Genomic DNA, 6,422 nt, shown 5'->3' on the forward strand with positions numbered 1-6,422 from the left:
GCACCGATTACTGTTTAAGCTCAATGATAACGGACCTCCTTTTTATTGCTTACTCCGGCATGCCGCATAGTGACACCATTTGGTAGAGCACTTTTTTACATGGCAGTATATTTTACAAATGAAGACAGTATTAGTGAGATATGCGGATGATATGGTGTTCGTTGTCGATCATCCCACAGCTCCTCTAATAGAAATAGTATCTAACGGCTGCTTGTCTAGAATTCTCCCGTGGCTTACACCAAAAAAGCTAACGCTGGCTGCAGCGAACACAGAAACCATTCTTATAGCGTAGATTTGACTGTCCTAGGCTAATAGTGGATGGACACATTAAAGCCATAGGAAAAAGCCTAAAGTACTTAAGAGTTATGTTAGAAAGCAAATTGGGCGCCCCGGTAGCCGAGTTGATAGCGCGCTTGGATTATCTGCGCAGGGCTCGTGGGTTCGATTCCCGCTAGAAGTCTTGATCTGTCGCTACTGTGGTATCTCAAAGGACTTAAAACTGTCTAAGTGAGTCTGTAAAGGACTGCCACTCTTACCTAACCTAACCTAAATAGATAGCAAATTGTCATTCGAACCACATGTTGCTAAGATCACCGAGAAAGCATTGAGTACATGAAGAAAACTGACTAGGATTATGCTCAATCTAAGAGGTCCAAGCCAAACAGTTAGGAGGTTAATAACCTCGGTTGATTACTCTGCTCCAATCTTTTGCTATGCCGTAGCCAATCCAATCGTTTGCTATGATATCGATAACTGCATTATCGGTACTTGCGGGGATACCAGCAGTGCCACTAGTAATAGATGAGAGAAAATACATATACGATCAGCGTACATTTCTAACAGGCGAATACAGTAAAAGAGACATAGTTCATATTAAAAGAAAAGCGAGGAGACTTCTTTTTGCGAAGTGGCAACAGGCATGGCAAAACTTTTCCAAAGGCAGATACACCTCTCGCATCATTTTGTGCATTGAAATATGGATAAACAGAAAACATGGTGAAATTAATTATTACTTGACGCAAGTTTTTAGCGGACATGGCAACTTCGGAGCTCTGTTTCCATATATAAAAAAAGCGCAGTATGTGTAATTTGTTCAAAGGTGAAAGAGAGCGTGGAACACACAATTCTTAAGTGCGAACATTGGGAAAGAGTTAGATATAACCACGGCATTCTTACCCTTACTGAAATTGATATACAAGACGTGATGGATGAGATGATGAAAACACGCGAGAAGTGGACCTGGTACGCAGACTACATCCACGTTGTAATGGCAGGAAAAACGAATTACCAGCGAGGTCGAATCCCTAATCAATACACATAGTATATAATGAACGGGAGAGTAGACATAGAATGAGGCAATTCAAGAACTCCACCCCGAAGTATTGTGAGAGCGGTGCCCGGAGAGGCAGTTCGGACTGTTGATAGTGCGCTATCATTACGGCCATAAAAAATTAGTTAGGACTTTGCACCCCATTCATAGACTTATTTTCACTTGTTTTGCTATCGCACTATGCAACTGCAACTATTACCATATACTCTATCTCTCAGGCATATTCCAAATATAAAAAGAACAAATGCTTAAAAATCTATTCTAATATGAAAATTTTATTTGTTTTTTATGGTATTTAAAAGACAAAATTTATCAATTGGTTCTTAAATAAATATTTCTTAAATAAATAGTTGTAATTGCAGAGGGGACATAACCCAACTTGCGATAGAGGTGAAGAAGGACATTCTCTATCAACTCGAGCTCGATTTACATTGCTTTAAGGCATTTTTCTAGACCTGTATTAGTGCCACCATCACACCATCCACAAACAGGATCTTCCAAATATTTCAAACAACTATTGTGGTTAGCACACTGAGACAGTTGTGATGAGTTAGATGGACATTTGTGTGTCCATAGTTCCAATCTCGACATTGCCCATAGGGAAAACTAAAAAGATGTGCATTATTCATTTCGACACCAAATGCCATTCATTATGAGTGCATGTTGGACAATCATTCGGGGAGGCACATGCATGGACACAAGTTTCATTTTCCACATCATACATTGTTCGATGACTACAAATAGTACTGTTCCAATAGCGGACTGGATTATCAGTACAGGCATTACAAGAATGTAACAGCATGCAGATGGTTTCGGCTGATGTGACCTCGGCTTGGGGACAATTTTCCAAACTTTTTATATTTAAAGATGGCACAAAAGCTGGCGTATCCTTGTTGGATGTTGGAGAGCCATTTTAATTGTACATTTTCCATTGCCACAGTAAGTACAACCAAATGCATTGGACAAACAGGATTGACAGTCATCTAGTTGTGAGCAATTGTAGTAAAATATTTTCAGCAAACACTTCCAAGCGATTTTTCGAAGGACAAAGGGTATAATCCAAATGTTTGCCTGTTATATCCAAATTGTCTTTACTTTCAACCTTTCCTTGAATTCCAAACACACTTGATCCCAGGCAGTGCTTCAACACATTTTCCTTCACTGGTGTGGAGGTCACAGCGACCGGCTTCGAAACGCAAGATAGCAATCAATAGTAAGACAACATTTTAATGAAATGTGTTCCTTAACACAAACTTCTAATAAAATTTTTTCTTAAGAGAAAATGTCTAAGGAAAGGAAGAGAAAAATTTAACGAAATGTTTTTCTTAAGACAAAATTTTAATTGCACTTTTAATTTTTTCAATTTCAAAACTCAATGTTTCAAATTTTATCAAAATCGGATGAAAAACTCTACTTTTATGGACTCAAAACTCTATATCGGCAGATGGGTCTATATAGCAGCTCTATCCCAATATGGTCCGATCTGGACGATATTCAACAAAAAGTTTTAGAGGGGTATCGGTACTCGCTTTGCCAAATTTCATCGATGAAAAATACTACTTTTATTGGCTCATTACACAACATCGGAAGATCGGTATATATGGCAGATATGTCCAAAAAATGGTGTGGTCGATCTGAACCATATTTGACAGGAATGGGTAGGGGTCTACCGAAACACACTGTATCAAAGATCGGGTGGTCAGTCTAAGGGCAGCTATATCCTGAACCGCACTTCACATCCAAATATAGTCCGATCTGAACCGCACTTCACAGAACTCACTGTGGCAAAATTTCATCGAAATCAAATGAAAAATTACCAATTTATTGCCTCAATACATTAAGTCTGGAGACCGGTCCATATAGCGGCTACATATTAAAAAATCCGACTTTATGAGATCAGAAGGTCAGGTTTACATACAAAGAATAAAAAATCATCAAAAATTGTTTGAAAAATTTTGTAATACCCAAGATATTTGCAAAATTATAAATACCCAAAAAAGGTATTTATTGGGTATAATAAATATAAATACCCATGCGTTGGGTATTTACCCAATAAATAACAAAGCGTTGGGTATTTACCCGGAAGAAACCCATCTCTAGTTATTAGATACGTTTATAATACGCGTTTTCAGATAAGACTGATTCGTATTGGGTTGTCCCAGGGTTGCCAGTATTTTTCCGTCTCTTGTCCCCAAAAATCTCCAATTTCTAGTGAATATCCCCAATAAAATTCCCAAATAATTTTAAAATGGTGAAAAAAAAACGATTAGAATTCATTTCTTAGACAAAAATATTTTTTTCATGACGGCCAAAACGACTTAGAATGTGTGTCACGTGAAGGCACGGATATAAAACTTTAGAGGTTGTAAATTAGACAGCGATTTAGTCTGTTTTGTAGCGTTGTTCATTCAATGGAAAGATAACCATTGCCAACTTCTACTGGATAGATTGTTATCGTTATCATGAAATAACAGTCGATAACTCGTGCTTTGCACTACATTGTATAAAAAGCAGGGACATGATATTTCATTGGTACAGTTATGCTGAGTTTACATGGCACATCTGATGTATGGTCTTTATAATAGTATTGGGGAAAACAAGGGTGTATTCGTCCCATGTACACATAACCATCAGTCACGGCTGAAAAATCAAAATCAATTTTTTTGATGAATGACGTCTATAGATTGCCGTTTACAAAGAAATGTGTAATCTGTGACAATTTAGGTTAAGAAATGAGTATGAGTAGGAAAAATTAAATAAAATCAAAGAAAATAAAAAATCGATGTACGGTTTTTGGCAAAACCTGTAATCAACTCGTGTACACGATGAGTACGGTCATGATGTGCCGTCTAAAACGGCCATTACAATGTTTCATGTTTATCTTATCAAGTGAAATTCATATGTTCTGGATGGAATTGTTGTCCTAGATAGTTTTCGATATCATGCGGCTATAGATAATAATAATAACTGGTTAATCGTGATTTGCACTCTATATTACTGAAATAAAACACAGATAGTACGACTTGGTACACTGTACCGATTTATGTTAACTAAATATTTATAAAAAATTACCACACAAAAAGGTGTATGCGTTACATGTAGTTTTAGCCATGACCATCAGTCATGGCTAAAAAATCAAAACCATTTGATTTTTTCGATGATTGGTGCCTATCGATTACCGTTTACACAGAAATGTGTAATCATTACATGGCAAGTATTTAAAAACCAGCTGTGTCCAAAATAAAGTTAACAAAAGAGAAGAAAGATGGCAACCCTTCAGCTGCCAGACGAAGGCGAAAGCAATTACTAATTGCTCGTGAGCTAAAAATTCATAAAAATTAATCGAATTAATTGTCGCACAATTTTATATTAAATAAAGATGGATTTAAAATGGTTGTTAAGTTAAACTTGAGTTTTTTATTGGCAACAACAACTATATATTAATTTACCTTATAAAAGACACACAACACATATATATTGCGGCTATTTACCGTTACTTACCTTTGCTTCAACAGTAATACTAAAGTAAAGGCGATTAGATCTGCATTGACTAAATTTCAGATTTATGTCACTATCCTGTTTGTCATAAAGTTGTTTCCTATTTTGGCACTAAAGTCATTTAAAGCCCACATTTTTAAATTTAACCACAACTGTAGTATTATTTGAACAAACTTTTGTATAATGTTGCCACTTTTCTGCATTGGGCACAATAGGAAATTGAATTTTTTGTTGAACGATAAAAACGTTAATTTCAATTTTGTATTAATGGCTCCTACAATAAAAACGTATGCATAGCTCAATTATTTAAAGGTTGTCTCATTTGTACAACAAAACAAAAACCATATCATGAAATCGCCGCTTCGTCAACATACACAGAAAAAAAAAATAAAAAAATTGATTGAAACTTTTTAGTTAAACAAATTACATATTCAATTAAAAAAATTATTGAAAATTTGTTACATTTCCAATTAATTTTTTAAACGATCTAAATAATTTTTTAATTGATTCAATTAATTTTTGTAATTGATCCAATTAAAAAAATTATTAAAATTATTTAAATTTTCAATTAATTTTTTGATTGGTTCAATTAAAAATAAGTAAATGTTAAATTAAAATTTTTGAGAAAAGCGCGCTGTAGAGGGCGAAACTTCGATTTCAATGCAACTTGGCACAGACCACCGCGATATCATTGTTCTCACTCTGTGTTTGGTCTGCCCATACTCTGCGTTTAAAAGTATGAGAGCAATGCAAATACCAAAGGTTGAGCTTCAGTTTCACACTTACATTTAGAAAGTATTTATTTTATTTTTTTTTATTTTTTATTTATTTTAATTAAAAAAATTTTTAATTTCAACAAAACTTTTAATAAAGGGTGATTTTTTTGAGGTTAGGATTTTCATGCATTAGTATTTGACAGATCACGTGGGATTTCAGACATGGTGTCAAAGAGAAAGATGCTCAGTATGCTTTGACATTTCATCATGAATAGACTTACTAACGAGCAACGGTTGCAAATCATTGAATTTTATTACCAAATTACAAAAATGTTCGGTTCGAAATGTGTTCAAATTTTGACAAATTTTGTTCAGCGATGAGGCTCATTTCTGGTTGAATGGCTACGTAAATAAGCAAAATTGCCGCATTTGGAGTGAAGAGCAACCAGAAGCCGTTCAAGAACTGCCCATGCATCCCGAAAAATGCACTGTTTGGTGTGGTTTGTACGCTGGTGGAATCATTGGACCGTATTTTTTCAAAGATGCTGTTGGACGCAACGTTACGGTGAATGAACACATTTCGAACCGAACACTGATTTTGGTAATAAAATTCAATGATTTGCAAGCGTTGCTCGTTAGTAAGTCTATTCATGATGAAATGTCAAAGCATACTGAGCATCTTTCTCTTTGACACCATGTCTGAAATCCCACGTGATCTGTCAAATACTAATGCATGAAAATCCTTACCTCAAAAAAATCACCCTTTAGAAAGAATTGTCGTTAATTTTTTTTTCTGTGTAGTCTCGAGATGTTTTTCCCCACTTGGTCTTTCCATGTAGTTTAGAGTTTCCCCTTTTGCTTGTACCACAATGTTAACC

This window comes from Stomoxys calcitrans, chromosome 2, assembly GCF_963082655.1.
Source record: "Stomoxys calcitrans chromosome 2, idStoCalc2.1, whole genome shotgun sequence".
NCBI lineage: Eukaryota > Metazoa > Arthropoda > Insecta > Diptera > Muscidae > Stomoxys > Stomoxys calcitrans.